We start from the raw sequence: 14314 nt of genomic DNA on the forward strand, positions 1-14314 counted from the left end.
CACAGGTCGCAAGGGACAGAACCTGTTTTGAATCCAGAGCCCAGACTCTTAACCACTTCACTGGCGTCTTCCCGGCGGATGCTTGGAATGCCCCAAACAAGAAGCCTGCTCTTCAAGAATGACTTCTTTCTGAAAATTGACGATGACAAATTATTTTTTTAATGGTTTTAATTTATCCCCCTTTCCTCGGAGAGTGTCAGAGGCAATCTGCTTCCTTCTGCCTCTCAGAGCCTCCCTGTCTCTTGTTAGTGGTTCTGCTTTGAACATATTTCCTTTTATCATGTGGTGACACGTGGTGGCAGAGGGTGATTCTGGGAGAGATTGTCGGGGAGGGGGCCAGCTAGAGTTTGCATCGCTTTTGACAGCTAATTAGCTGTGTGTCTTTGCACCGGGGGGCCTCTCAGATGGCAGGCATCATCGTCACGGCCCTGAAGCCGCATGCCGGGACTTCAGAGGAAGCACGCCGTGGCCTCCCTCCTCCAGCCCCACATCGATGATTTCTAGGGTAACGGTTTCCATTTTGGCCATGCCATTAGACTGCAGGCTTGTCAGCAGGAGAAGGAGGCAAGGCCAGAATGCCTGATCCCTAGAGCCTGAATTTGCCAACAGATCACAGGGTTCTGCATTTAGCAATCACACCAGAGTGGGAGTCCGAGACTCCATGTGTGACCTTGCACAAGTCTGATCCTCCCCACAGCCCAGTTTCCTCATCTGAAATTGGGTGTAAGAGTGACACTTGCTCCGTCTCTCACAAGCTTGCCGTGGGCACCAGTTGGAAAATGTGTTGCAATGGGAGCTGAAAAGAACTCGGCGAGCGTCTGGGTTCCTCCATTCTGCAATTCAGTGTTAATTGAGCACCTGCTGTGTGCCAGGCCCTGTTCTAGGCTCACAGGATAGAGCAGTGGACAAAGTGGACAGAGATCCCTGCCCTTAGGGAGCTGAGCTTCTAGCAGGGAAGGAGACAGTATAGGAATAGATAAATAACACACGGATCCCACAGATCGCGGGAGGGCGGGGGCCAGGCTCGCTTACAGCACTCGTAACAGCTAATTAGCGATGCACAGTGATTAGAGGCTTCCAGAAGAAGGAAGCTCACGCTTGGAGAGTGCGGGAGGGAAGAGGGTTGTAGCTTCAAAGAGTGTGGTCAGAATAGGCCTCCCTGAGATCATCATCATCATCATGTTAGCATCATGCTTGTTTAGCAAAGATCATCAAACCTTTTTTTTTTGGCTTATTAGAAATACACAGCCTATTAATTTACAATTTTTAGGGCAGGGATTGTGACGCTGGAGCATGCATCAGAGGCCCCCAGAGAGCCGGAGAATCAGGTTGCTGGCAGTACTGGGAGTTTCTCACTCAGAATCTGCATCTCTAGCAGGTTTCCAGGTGGTATTCGCGCTGCTGGCCCGGTGGCTGCAGTTTGAGAATCCCTGGTTTAGGCCCAAATGGACGTGGCTCTTGCATTAAAGCTTGCATTTCTTCTACCTCCAGGGCACCTAGGGTCAGGTCACACCAGATGAAATGGCCACTTTTTCTTTCCTTTTTTTTTTTGAAATGGTGTCTCAGTTTGTCCCCCAGGCTGGAGTGCAATGGAGTGATTTTGGCTCACTGCAACCTCTGCCTCCAGGGTTCAAGCGATTCTCCTGCCTCAGCCTCCCAAGTAGCTGGGATTACAGGTGTGGGACATCACACCCAGCTAATTTTTGTATTTCTAGTAGAGACAGAGTTTCACCATGTTGGCCAGGCTGGTCTGGAACTCCTGAGCTCAGATGATCTGCCTTCCTCGGCCTCCCAAAGTGCTGGGATTCCGGCCATAGGCTGCCGCGCCTGGCCACTTTTTCTATTTCATATTTGTCATTCCAGGTCTCCTCTGCCGTCCTGGCCTCACAGAGCTGCTGGTCAGCAGGGAGGACAGACAGTGCTGGCGCAGAGCTTAGTCAACAGCGGGCCCTCCAGCCTGGGGCCGGGGAGGGCTTCCAGGAGGCAGGGACCTCTCTCCCCCAGTAAGGGCTCCACAGACCCTTAGCACGACCAGATACAGAAAGCGGGGAAGGGTATTCCAAGTGGAAGGGCGCCTTGCAAGGAGGTTAGCAGTTAGGGATCATGGGGCACAGCCTGTTGTGGGAGGGTGGGGGGCAGCTGGAGCTTGGAGTGGGCCCCTCTCAGAGGGCCTGAGGTTTCATGTTGGGGTAGAGGGGCCCTTGACCTGTGGGGTGGAATATCACGTCCCCGGTGTGGAATATGGTATCTGCCCCACATCCCTAGCTTAAAAGCACAAGGAGACCCTGAGGAGGACCCTGTCTCAGATGGGCTTGGGGGACCGGCTGAGGTAGAGGGGAGCCCTGGCCTCACGCTGGGCAGGCTGTTGTGGGGGTTCCATGCCTCAACTCCGGGGAGCCCCTGAGGTTTCCAGGCTCAGTCTTGATTTCACATTGATTCCCCCAGCATCACCGCCCCCTCCTCTGCCGACTCTCCTCTGCACCTGATCTAAGAATCAACAGCAGAGGAGCCCCAGGGGCGAGAGGAAGGGGCCAGGGCCGGGGGTGGCTGCTCGGGCCCTGAGCTCGCATGAGATCCCCCTATGGACGGCGTCAGGTGGGCAGTCCCTGGTGCTTGTCGCAGCTCAAGCCCTCTCTCCCTGCTCGACTTCCCAGCTGCTGGTGTCCCAGTGTGTGTAGAGTCGGGAAAAGGATGTGAAATTGGCCCATCCCCTGTGGAGACCCCTGGTTTCAGGTGTGTGTAGAGTGTGGGTAACCAGGAACTGGAGGGGCGAGGGGTTGGGCTGAGTCCTTGCATTTGGAGATCAGACGCCCTGGGTCCTTACATGGGTTCCCCTACTTTCATGCTGTGTGAGGCCAGGCAGGTGACTTGGCCTCTCCGTGCCTCAGTTTTCTCCTCTGAGAAATGGGACAGTAACATCATGACAGCCTGAGAGAGCTGCGGTGAAGAGTAAATGAGCAGGCACCACCATGCACCCGGAGCGGCGTCTGGCATGTTATAAGTGCGCAGTAAACGCGCACTCTTATCACAGCAATGGCGGGGGCTGCTTCCCTGCATTGGTGAGTTGGGAGAGTTGCAAGGGGGAATATAATTTTGTTATTCTTAAGGGCAAACAAGTAGCAGAATTAGAATGAGGGCCTGTGGGTAAATGCCCGGAGTGTGGACGGGACGCTGAGACCAATCCTGGTCTTGTCACCAATCCTGACTGCCTGCAAGCCAGTTTCATAAACAGAACAGAAAGGAGTTGGCGGCCACCTCCGCTGGGTGGAGGCAGACATGACTGCTGCTAAGGAGGGCTGACTGCTCAGAGACGCTGTCCTCCCGCTGTTGAGTCTCAACCACCCCGGACCCACACTAATGCACCTGCAGACCTCACTGCTGACATCGTTGCCCCAGTTCAGGCCAATTCCTGGCCTTTTCCGGAATATGTCCAGACTATATCTCATAATAACTAGGCAGACCCCTCCTTTGTCCCCTGGTCAAACTCCTCATCTCGGGCATAACCTCCTTCAGGAAGCCTTCCCTGATAGCCTTCTCCAAATCGGCTGACTCCAGAGGCTGATGCCCTCTGTGCTGTTGCTGGGAGCAGGCACTGAAAGAACTCATGTTTGGGGCAGGTTCTGATTTTCATGAGGGAGGAATGTTTTGATCAGGCCATGGGGGGCTCTCTGCCGTGCTCAGGACATGGGGTGCCCGAGCATCCCACGCATCACTGGGGTCCAGGCTTGTGTGACGTAGATGATTGAGTTTTCCTGATGAGCAGCCCAGGTCCAGGGCAGGTGAGGTCCCAGGTCCACACTCACAGGGCTGGGTGGGCCTGGGTCTCTGCAGTCTCTGGCTTTGACATTTTCTGAGTACGCTGTGCCTGGTTCTGCCTGAGAATGTTTGCTGTACTCCCTGTAAGAGTGGCTGGGTGGCCTGCGGGTCCTTGGACAGACAAAGTGGAATGATGGATATCAGGCCGCGGTGCTGGGCTCGGGAGTGAGGAAGGGAATCGCTCATGCTGTCACGGGAAGGCCGTTCCAAGGAGCCCGAGGCTCCCCAGGGAGGCGGGGAAGCGCCCCACCCCACCCATCTGAAAGGGGCCTCCCTCCCCAGGAAGGGCAAACTTGTCCCTGTTTCTGGGCACCTTGGGGGCCGTGGTGCCCCCTTCCAGTTCCGGGCGAGGCTGCTGGGCATGCGTCCTCTCTCTCTAGGAAAACTCTAGCCATGAGCGAGCTGGATGGCCTTGCTCATTGCTCAGTTAGAGAAACTGAGGCCTGAGGAGTGAATTCCCTCCCTGCTTCTGTTGAGCCAAATTGGAGATTGCCAATGGCAAGCATTCCAGAAGCATCCCGAGGCCTCCCTCTAACTGGACAGGGACGGCACCGTCCACCAGGCAGGGAGCAGGGCTGCAGCGAGGGTCTCCGGCACAAGGACCTGTTTCTTCCCAACTTTGAGGTAGCTTCTGTTGTGCCCACTTCACAGAGGGCAAGGCTGAGGCTAGTGGGTCTCCAACACTGCCTGTCACCCAGCAGACAAGGGATGGATCTGGTGCAGAGCTGAGCTGTGGGCCTCCTAGATGCCCCCTCCTAGTCCTTGTACCCCCTACGTCTCCAGGGAGGGAAGGGGTGGTTTGGGGCCTTCCAGAAAAGGTGAGGGCAGCATGAAGGAGGGCTGGCTGTTTGCTGGGGGTATGCTGGGGCTGGGAGGGGTGGGCAGAGACAGGGCTCTAGTGGACCCTTGCAGGTACTGATCATATGTGACCTGTGTGTTGAGGCCCCAGAGGCTGAGGACTGGAGCCACACAACCAGCTGGTAGGGAGTGGAAACCAACCTCCATGTCCTGTGCTCCTGCCCTCCCCCCGACCTCCCATTTCTGGACGTCTGGTGCCTGCTCAGCGGGGGGACAGCAGGGAGCCTGCAGGGGGGTGGCTCTGCTCTCAGCCACAGGCCCTTGGGCTCCGAGACGGCTGGCTCCATCCTGCCTGGGAGACTGGGCCTCTAGAGCAGGGGATACGTCTCCCGCTCAGCTAATTATGTGGAAAATTGGAAGAAATTGCACGAGCCTCGGTGGGAAATGAGGTCAGGGCTGAAGGTTATCGGAGCAGCGGCGGTGGCTGCCTGGGCTGGCCTCCCCTGAGACTCCCGCCCCTCGCCTGAGGCTGAGCCACATCCTTGGCCCCCTCCCCATCAGGGTGCCCAGGAAGTGGGGGGCAGCGGATGGCTAACCTCCCCTGCGCCTGTCGTATTTTCCAAAACCATAAAAATCCAGAAGCAAAGTGGACCAGCTTTCCCACCCCTGCCTTGTCTCTGCCTGCCTGAGTCTCCTCTTTTCTCCATCACCCCCTCGGTGACTTCTCAAGGATACCTGGCATGGAGGGGCTGGCAGGAAGGAAAGGAGGGCAGTGACTGTGGCGGGGGGTGGGGGAATGGGGAGGTGCCTATGTGTGCATGCATGTGCAGGGGGTTGAAGGACAGTCACGCTCCTTAGCCACCCCCTGCGAGCTTGCATCTAGCTGCTCTCCCCCAGCACCTGCTTCAACAAGTATTTATTGAGCACCTACTATGTGCCAGGGATTGACCTGCCCTTATTCCCAGCTATACTCACTTTTCTTCATTCTCTTGAACACATCCAAGCTTTCCCTGACCCCTGGGTTGTTTCCTTTGCTCAGACAACTCCTATTCATCCTTCAAAACCCACTGCAGGCAACCCCTCCTCAAACAACCAGGGCACTGTATCGATATGCTCTTACTGTACAAAAGGCAGCATAGTGTGGTGGTTAAACATGAGCCATGGAACCAGATGCCAGATTCAAACTCCAGCTCTACCACAGACTAACCGTTGGCCCCAGCTAAGTGGCCTCTCTGAAACTCAGTTTCTTCATCTGGGAGATGGGGCTAATAGCAGTGCCCACTTCAGAGGGTTGTGGCCAGGATTAACTTAGTGATATTTGTCAAGATCTCAAGTCACTGCCTGGCACTGCCCAGAGGCTGCCAGGCTTTGTCACGGTTGGTAAGGAGGTGGGGTTCACTGTGCCCACTGCCGAGCAGTCTGCCATGATGCCTCTGTATTCGGTGACACGGTGCTGTCTATCCTGCTGCCTTGGGGAGATTGCTTGGTGCCCAGGGAAGGGGCCACAGCTCATCTACTCTCTGAGGCCCTGGTACTGGCACAAGCTGTGGCCAGGTGGGGGTTCTACAGGCCACTGGTGCAGAAGCATAATTTCACACACAGCATTGCACAGCTGCACTCCCCCCGCAGTCCTCCTCCTGATAGTGATAATGGTCACAGTACAAACTCTGCCAGGCCCCCACTGAGTGACCGCGCCGAGTCCCCCAGTGATCCCGTCTGCATTGTGCACTCAGGTCACTCCCCTTCCCCGTCTGGCCCCTGCCCCAGGTGTGGGTCCTAGTTTGTGATCACTCTTCTATGAGTGAGGAGGGGGGTTGCCAGTCAGGGGTGCTGGCTTTGGGCTGCGAGCCATGTAGACCAAAGGGCACCTTCATCCTCGTTCAGGTGTCTGATTAAACCCTGTCCGGCCATAAGGACAGGAATGAGGCCTGTGAGGCTGGCCTGGGGCACTGCTGCTGCTATGATCCCGGCGTGTAGCTGCCCCTGGAGCCCCCCAAGGGCCTGGGCAATTCACCTGCCAGCACAGCCTCAGCAGGAGGGGTGCAGCTGTCCAGACACCCTCTGCCTTCCTTGGGGAGCATTGGTTCCGTCTGTGCCCAGCCTCCTGGGTAAGAACCTGTGGGCCACCACCTTCCAGGTGGACCTGGGGACCCCCGTGCTCTCTCCACGCTCAAAGCTGCTCAGACACAGGCCCTGAAGGATGGGACCCATTTCTACTTGAGGGGGGACCGGGGGCTAGGCTTGCCCCTGCCTTCCAACAGGTTCTGATTTTAATGACGGTGGGGGGGAGGCTGCAGAAAACGCCAGGAGGGAGGAAAGGATGGATCTGTGATGTCTTCTGAGTCAAGGGCTTTCTGGACAGTGACCCTGGGGTGGGCATGGCCTCCATTTTACAGATGGACAAACAGAGCGTCAACGCCATTCAGAAACTTGCCCGAGGCCACTCCAGAACCATACTGTTTTTTCTTTTATTACCATGCCATCTGATATGGAGAGATGAAAATAAATGAGCCGCCCCCACCTCCAATTTACTCCTTTGATTGACGGGAGGTGGCCTCCTGAGGGCTGCCAGGCCCCTCCTGGGGGAGCATCCCACGTCCTTCCCCTGTGTCCCAAGATGGTGAGATGACCTCCCCAGCGGCATCAGAGGCAGGTTGGGAGGCGAGCGTAATTGACTTGTAACATACAGACCGTGGCAAGCTGTCATCTGCGTCAGCGCAGGGTGGGAATGCGCCTGTTAGCATGAGTGTGTGTGTGTGTGTGTGTGTGTGTGAGTGTGTGAGTGTTCTCACCCTTGTGTTCTACGGAGGTAACAAAACACTCTTTCCTGTTAGGGAAATTCTTACAAACACAGTGCAAGTGGCCTGTGGGGCTGGGGACCCAGGACAGAACAGGAGACTCCTGACTCCCCGGTGCTGCCTCCTGTGCTCTGCATGCCCGGCCCCTCCCCTGGCCCCCGAAGCCCCTCTGTCCAGCCTTCAGTGCCCACCTTGAAGCCCATGCCATGGGGAAGGGTCTCCCAGTGTCCCCAAAGAGGAGCTGCACCAGACGCCCTTGCACCTGGCACTCTGCAGCAGGTCTACTGGGGTCTCTGGGCTCCTCCCCTGGGGCAGCACCAGGCCCTGTCGAGAGAGGTGGCACCGTAGGTGGGATGCCTGTGCCCTACACACACACCATGTTGATGACCAAGCAGCACCCGAGGCAGCGCCGACATGTAGCTGTGTTCTGTGGACACTTTGGAGGGCTTTCGTGGTTTACATAGTGAGCCCGTGTTGCAGGTATGAAGACTGAGGCTGAGAGAAGGTGAGTGATGTGCCTGAGGCCGCACTGTTGGTAGCTAGGATTCAAATCCAAGTCTGCTGGACTCCACCCCGTGCTCCTCCTTCCATGCAGCCATGTTACCTTCTGCTGTGGGGCCTAGCGTGGCTTCACTCCTCTGGGGTCACACTGGCCAGAAGGGACTGGACAGACGCTCAGTGGTAACCTCCCTGGGCCACCGGCTTCCTGAGCAGATCCTGGGGCTCCCACCTGCCACAGCACAACTCCACGGTCTCTGGGGACAAAACAGAACCACCCAGGCTCCCAGCACATGCCTCTCTGTTGAGGCCCAGGTGATGATCCCAGTGACCTGCTGCTCTCCCTGTCTGATGGAGAGAGTCTCCCTCCTGGTGTCCTTCTTCTCCCGGACATTTGTCCCAGCAACATCCGAGGCTCCGCTCCGTCTGCTTGGGTGACTCTCCGAGGACACAGCCCCTGTAGACATTCAGCACAGCGAGCCTGGGTTGCTTCGGTAGCCAGAGGTAGATTTTTCCATTTGCATCCTCTTTTCAAATGTTTTCAGAATCTGGAAACAATTAAAGCGGCCCAGTGGGGGCCGATTTTATTAAATCAAAGCTCTCGGGCTGTTGTATTTGTTGGATTGATGTTGCCCTGGGCTGGCTACTTTGTTAATGCTCTGTCCTGCGTGCGGCCTTGAAGGAAACACACACGAGAGGGAGGAAAAATCCATTTAATAATCCTCAGAAGCCCAGCTCCCGCCAGCTGGAGAGAATGTCGCCCTGGGTGTTTCCGGGGTGGGAGAGGTTCCTTATGAGGTCTTGCCATCCACTCGGGAAAGAGCAGTTTCTAAATGTGCCTGTCTGGCTCCTCCGGCAGCCCATCCATCCCAGGCTAGACAGAGGCAGGCAGACATGGAAAGAAGGCACCCGGTGCAGGCACACAGACCTGGCTTCACATACCTGCCTCCTCTGTGCCAGCTCAACCAGCCTTTCTTCCTTTCTTTACTGGTGCTAATCCCCCCCGTCTCACTGAGGCAGAGCGAATGCTGTCAGGCCCTGTCCCCAAAAGGATCTCTTTTCCTAGGTGCTTTCTGTGGCCCAGCAGCCCACCTGGCCTCAGGGAGGCCAGAAGTACCGGGAAGTGAACACCCCGGGGAGGAGCCCTTTACTAGTGTCTGTGGGAGTTGGTGTATAAATATCCCAGATCCCTCCTGTGGGTGGACTGTGGAAGCATGTGTTTCACGGTGGGTCCCAGAGCTCCCAAGCAGGATCGAGTTCCAGTTGCCCAGCAGGGTGACTGGCTCAAGCCCACCCTGTCTCCCAGCCTCTCCCTCCCCTGCCTCTCTTCCCCGCACTCCTGCCTGTTTGACATCTCTGCTCCCGTGAATGGCTCATCTTCCTCTCAGTCAGCTCCTTGGAGGTTCTGTGGATGCAGATGTATGTTCAGAATCTGGTACAGGAAGATCAGGGCTTGGGAACTGGTGGGGAAGTGTGACTGTGGTTATTGGAGTCAGCAGTAGGACTTTTGGGGGATGAAAGGAGAGGCATCCCCAAAGCCTGAAACGTCTGCCAAGGTGCGGGAGTGACAGCACTGGTGAGGCCTTTGCAGCCCACACCGGCTTTCCTGTGGCTTCGCAGCGTGTCCTGAGAGTCAGAGGCAGTCGGGGCCATATGTATAGGAGCTTAAAGCTGGACATAGGCTCAGAGACACCAGGGGCCTGTGGGGCCCCGTGTCCAGGGCCTGTGACCAGGTGCCGTGACCCACCACTTCTGCCACTTTTCACCCTGTCTCGGGAGCCTGTGACAGAGGGGAAGTGGGGAGAGCAGTGCCGCCTGGAGGGAGAGAGGGGATGGGGGAGCTCGAGTCGGGCTGTGATGGTTTCTTGGTCACCAGCAATGGGTCACATTCTTGTTAAGATGCACCTTGTTCTAAGGGTAGCAGCTGGAGGCCCCAGGGCTGGGGTCGGGGCACCTCAGGAGCGCTTCGGGGGCTACGTGGCCAGGCCAGCATCTGCAGGACGCCTTTCTGCAAGGGTTCCCCTTCCAAACCACTGTCTCACCCCTTCCCTCTGGTGGAGGCTGCCTCCTGTGCACTACAGGGCATGGTGCTGCCAGCCTGAGGACAGATGGCCCCAGACCCGTATCCTGCGTTCCCATCATCGTCACCATGTGGCCACCATTAGCTGGGGGCACAGGCAGGCCCAAGGGAGCCCAGGCTCCCTTTCCTAACAGGCTCCGCTTTGGATGTCTGAGTTTGGGCTGCACACTTCCTAGCATGGAGTGGATAGGGGCTCCTATCTTTGGCCGTGCTCTGGAAGGGCTTCGTGCATGGGACGATCCATTTTTCCATGTCTGAAGGAGCCTCAGGCCCGCAGAGGTGTCGGGGCCTTTGCCATTCCTGGAGTGATTCTTTGGACAACTTTCTTCTGTTTCTGCCCTGATTCGAGATCTGTTTTTGTTTCTACTTATTGGGTGAATGCTGGCAGTTTCTGTTTTCCTGGAAAATGGTCTAGTTTTGGTGAGATCTTTCTACATGTCACCCTTCAGCCATAGGTGCCATTCTCCTAAACTTTCTGAATGTCTGTGGGATGGTGCGTGGGGTCCCTCAGGCCCGGGCAGCGGCGGGGTGGAGCCGTGCTCAGAGCCGGCCCTTTCTGGAGAAGCCGTGGGTGTGCGGGGAGGCTGGGCTGACTGTGGACAGCCCCTGGCAGTGCTGGGGGCTTGGTGAGGGGACCCACAGGAGAAAAGAGAACCTGAAGCTGTCCTTGCAAGGGAGCTTTCTTGCTTGCTTTCTTGCTTTCTTGTTTTCTTTTCTTTTCTTCTTTTTTTTTTTTGATGGAGTTTCACTCTTGTTGCCCAGGCTGGAGTGCAATGACATGATCTCTTCTCACTGCAACCTCCGCCTCCCGGGTTCAAGTGATTCTCCTGCCTCAGACTCCCAAGTAGCTGGGATTACGGGCATGCGCTATTATGCCTGGCTAATTTTGTATTTTTAGTAGAGACAGGATTTCTCCATGTTTATGAGGCTGGTCTCAAACTCCCGACCTCAGGTGATCCATCCGCCTTGGCCTCCCAAAGTGCTGGGATTACAGGTGTGAGCCACTGTGCCCAGTTCATGGGGGCCCTACTTGTTCTCAGGGAAGAATTGAAGCCGTGACTGGCTGGGAGTTGACAGAATAGGAGCCTACGGCGGGGGTACCCCAGGCCAACTGCTTGGCCTCTCTGGGCCCTGGTGTCTCCGTCGCTAGGGTTGGGTAGGGGTGGGTGAAGATTGAAAACAGTGATGCTGGGCCATTGAAAGTCAGCACAACGTCCACTTAGGAAGAGTAGATTTTACTGTATATAATTACGCACCCCCAGTCAATCTGACCTTAGGATAAGTTAAGGGAACGTGTGCCCAGATGTTCATAACAGCATTATGCATAGTAGCCAAAAGGTGGAAACACCTCATGTGTCTGTCAACTGAAAATGGAGAAACAAAATGTGCCTCTCCATGCTGTGGAATATTACTCAGCCATAAAAAGGAGTGAAGTGCGGATCCATGGTGCAGCATGGATCAACCTTGAAAACGTGACTGACTGACAGAAGCTAGTCGCCAGAGGCCGCATAGTGTATGAGTCCATTCATACGGGATGTCCTGAACAGGCCAGTCCACAGAGTCGGAAAGCAGACTGGCGCTGCCGGGGGCTGGGAGGAGGAAGAAGACGAGTGACTGCTCATGGGCATGGGGTCTCCTTTTTGTTTTTTTTTTGAGACGGAGTTTAGCTCTTGTCGCCCAGTCTGGAGTGCAGTGGCACGATCTCAGCTCACTGCAACCTCTGCCTCCTGGGTTCAAGTGATTCTCCTGCCTCAGACTCCCAAGTAGCTGGGATTACAGGTACCTGCCACGACACTCGGCTAATTTTGTATTTTTTTTTTTTAGTAGAGACGAGGTTTCACCATGTTGGCCAGGCTGGTCTCGAACTCCTGACCTCAGGTGATCCACCCACCTCGGCCTCCCAAAGTGCTGGGATTACAAGCGTGAACCACCACGCCCATCCGGGGTCTCTTTTTGGGGTGATGAAAAAGTTCTGGAACTAGATAGAGGTAGTGGCTGCACAACATTGTGAATGCCACTGAATTGTACACTTGAAAATGGGCAATTGTAGGCTGGGCACGGAGGCTCACTCCTGTAATCCCAGCACTTTGGGAGGCTGAAGCGGGTGGATCACTTGAGGTTAGGAGTTCGAGACCAGCCTGACCAACATGCTGAAACCCCATCTCTACTAAAAATACACAATCAGCCGGGCGTGGCAGCAGGCACCTGTAATCCCAGCTACTCGGGAGGCTGAGGCAGGAGAATCACTTGAACCTGGGAGGCGGAGGTTGCAGTGAGCTGAGATCACGCCACTGCACTCCAGCCTGGGTGACAAGAAACTCCATCTCAAAAATAAATACATAAATAAATAAAATAAAATAAATAAAGTTAAAGGAGGGAGAGGGTGTATTGATGTATTTATTGAGCACTCTGCCAGATGGCTTTGGTGGCTCTCCTAGAACCTGGCTCAGGGATCCCAGTGGCCGTGCACTTTGCTACCTGTCAGGTTTAGGAACGGCCTCAGGAGCGTGAAGAGGGCCATGAATGGGCAGCCATCGAGGCCTCTGCGGGCAGGGGCCCTGGCGGTTGTAGGGATCCCCAGCCTCCCACGTGGGATGGGCAGCTTAGTGTTAGCAGTGTTAACAGGGCCTAGGTGCCTGTCCCCATCTCGCCAGTGGGAGGAACTAAACCCAGAGCACTGGTCCAGGGTGACCCCTGAGGCTGCGTCCAGCCTGCATGTCCAGCCACTGGCACCTGCCCCCAGTAGCCGGTCACCTGCAGAAAGCTCACACTGGCACCTGCCCCCAGCAGCAGGTCACCTGCAGAAAGCTCAGTCCTGGACCCTGCAGATGCACGTGGGGCCTGGCCCTCACTGCCCCTGTTCCAGTTCCGGCCCCTCCTGCTGGTCTTGGAATGAGACCAGGCATTTTCTGCAGTTTCTCCATCAGCAGCCTTGAGGCTCAGAGCGTTCCTTATTATAGCTCCTTGGCGGCTGGTGCCTAGAGCCAGGAGTCTGTCAGGTGTGAGGGGCCATATGCTGCTCTGCTGTGGCTGGCCAGGGAGCATGACATGGAGCATCAGCCGATCCGCAGACACAGACCTGGGCCTGTGCAGGCCCCACCCTGCGACAAGGGAAAACTCCCCCTGGACCACGTGGCCTCAAGTCTTACTCCCAAACCACACAGGCCCCCGAACTGGAGGAGACAGAACAGCTCACTGCTAGGACAGCCAGCCAGGGCTCCAATAACCCCCGTTCCTCCACACCGAAGGAAGGACACGACAGAAAAGCTGGGCAGAGGGCAGGCAGGGGACAGAAGCCCAGGCAGAGGGCACCGAGGGGCGACGGCTCTGTCGGAGAGCATGAGCCAGGGGTGCTGAGGGTTCACTCCCTTGGCACCGGCAAGGAGCACCTTGGAGGAAGGGCCTGGACTTTGCATCCAGAAGTACCTCGGTGCGAGTCTCAGACCTGTCTCACTGGACAAGCCACTGAGTTCAAATGGCACCAATGAAAAGAAAAGATTCGGGAGCTAGCACCCAGCATTTCATACTTCTACCTGTGGCGTCCTCTTTGGGCCACCCCCAGGGTCCTTGGGTTCAAAGTTGATTTCCAGAGGTCAGTCCTAGAGGTGGGGAGGCAGTCAGGGTGAGGGGACCCCAGGGACTGAATAGGGGCATGTAAAGCTGCAGCCCTCATGTGGAGCCCCAGACCCAGGTGGAAACCAAGCAAAGGGATGAACCGGGGCGCTGAGCCCCATGCGCCCAGCAGATGGCGACCTCGGCCTGGGAAGGGAAGGGCTTGGCTGGGAGGAGGGCTGGTGATGGAGGAAGCCCTGCTTGCTGGCGGTCTCTGCTTTCTGGCCCGGTTCACTTCTGCATAGGTGGGTGCAATGCCTCATGCTGCAGAGCTATAGGCAAAGTCAGAGGGGGTGCTTTCTATGTCTTGGCCTCAGGGTCCCCCTCCTAGCGATGGGCAAACAGGGACTGATAAGCAGTTGAGTCCTGTGCTAGCCTAGTGCCTGGGATGTAGCCAGAGCCACAGAAAAGATGGTCCTAGTAGATTTCCTTGGGGTTTGCCTCCCCACTTTACAGATGGGGAAACTGAAGCCCAGAGAGGTTGAGTGACTTGCCTAAGGTCACACAGCTGGGAGCAGCAGGACAGGCCTGTTGTTTCCGCCTTGCGGGCCAGCTAGAAGACCCTCCTGGAGGCTGCCAGCCCATGCTGAGCATTGCTGTCTGAACCGTTTGAGCACCTGACATGAATCTCCTCACTTGCTACAACGGGTGCTGCTGCAGAGGGGGAAACTGAGGTAGGAGGACCTCAGGAAGGTGCCCCAGGAGCCTCAGA

At 56.3% G+C, this 14314-nt stretch overlaps 1 protein-coding gene across 2 annotated transcripts in view; it reads left to right on the forward strand.

Annotated features, from left to right (window-relative positions):
• GSE1 (Gse1 coiled-coil protein) overlaps positions 1–14314 on the forward strand; it is a 501636-nt gene that overhangs the window by 94077 nt on the left and 393245 nt on the right. The window lies entirely within an intron of this gene.

This window comes from Pongo pygmaeus, chromosome 18, assembly GCF_028885625.2.
Source record: "Pongo pygmaeus isolate AG05252 chromosome 18, NHGRI_mPonPyg2-v2.0_pri, whole genome shotgun sequence".
In the NCBI taxonomy this organism is placed as follows: Eukaryota; Metazoa; Chordata; class Mammalia; order Primates; family Hominidae; genus Pongo; species Pongo pygmaeus.